Raw genomic sequence first — 1130 nt, 5'->3', positions numbered from 1 at the left:
CATCGTATTCATGCAGATAACCCTCAAAAAACAACTTGTAACCTTTGTTGAGTTTAGATTTAACCGTTGATGGACGATGTAGTCAACGTCTCCAAACGTAAAGGCAAAACTTTTAAGGACTGTAAAAACACATACACATCAGCAGCGGCCATTGTTGCATTTACCCATCAATGACGACTTCCGCTTCGTGAACGTGGAAGTGTGAAAAGAGTCCATTAGACATGCATGCAAGTTTCTGGTAGTATCAATATTTCTGGTTTGATGATATTCTTTCTTTTTTCTGCCTTGATTTTGCCTCGTTGTTGTTAGGAAGCCACCACATGAAGCACCTTGTCTTCCACCTGCTCTTCCATTTTCACCTCTTCATTTTTGATGGTCTTTGTCACAGAGCAGCTCTCCGAGACACCCAGTAGTTCTGAAAGGGGGGGGGAACAAAATTAGGACTGTGAGAACACCTATTCCCTTGAGTTCTACATGCCTACTTATGGAAACACACACACAACTCACCAGTAGCAGGTCTACGACATCCTTCAGCTCTTCCTTCAGTCTTTTATGTTTGCCAGCCTATAACAGAGAGAAAGAGAAGAGAGAGAGAGAGAGAGAGAGAGAGAGAGAGAGAGAGAGACCATTTAGACATATATAATAACTGATAAAACAGTTTAGATATTTACGAGCAGTAAATGCCTCTCTATGTTAAGAACATTTTAAAGGTACTTTGAGTTCTGAAGAACTTACTGATGCAGCTACCTCCATTTCTTCATGTTCAGGACCAAGGTGTTGTTATACACCTTGTTCTGCTCAAACTCCTTCCAACACCCTTGAAGCAGCAGCACCGCAAATTTGACCTACAGCTTGGGCTGACCAGTCAGGTGTGCTGAACACAGAATGCAAAAATAAAGATTGGATGAAGTTTCTGAGCTAAACGATTTCAATGTTTTGGAATTAAACGTGAAAACGTGTGACTAACCAGGGCCAGAAAGCAACACATACTGGCGCAGGTGCCAGAGAAGCTGGGTTCACTGATGGCTTTTTAGAACACCAGCTCTATCACTCTACCATTCCTCTGTATTGATGGTGGGATGGAGGTCAGCCAAAGCAGGTCAAACTTCTCTGGAGTCAGTTTGTTGAGG

The 1130-nt window shown here is 42.5% G+C and overlaps 1 long non-coding RNA gene across 1 annotated transcript; it reads right to left on the bottom strand.

Annotated features, from left to right (window-relative positions):
• Window positions 1-229: 229 nt before the first annotated feature.
• On the bottom strand, window positions 230-855 carry LOC127443002 (uncharacterized). Its single transcript, XR_007897581.1, has 3 exons — window positions 736-855; window positions 508-564; window positions 230-415 (listed from the first exon to the last, which is right to left on the bottom strand). It is a non-coding gene; the product is annotated as an uncharacterized LOC127443002 (long non-coding RNA).
• Between the last annotated feature and the right edge of the window lie 275 nt (window positions 856-1130).

Source organism: Myxocyprinus asiaticus, chromosome 6, assembly GCF_019703515.2.
Source record: "Myxocyprinus asiaticus isolate MX2 ecotype Aquarium Trade chromosome 6, UBuf_Myxa_2, whole genome shotgun sequence".
In the NCBI taxonomy this organism is placed as follows: Eukaryota; Metazoa; Chordata; class Actinopteri; order Cypriniformes; family Catostomidae; genus Myxocyprinus; species Myxocyprinus asiaticus.
Note: the sequence above shows the minus strand (reverse complement) of the source record. Positions and strands in the feature narration are given on the sequence as shown.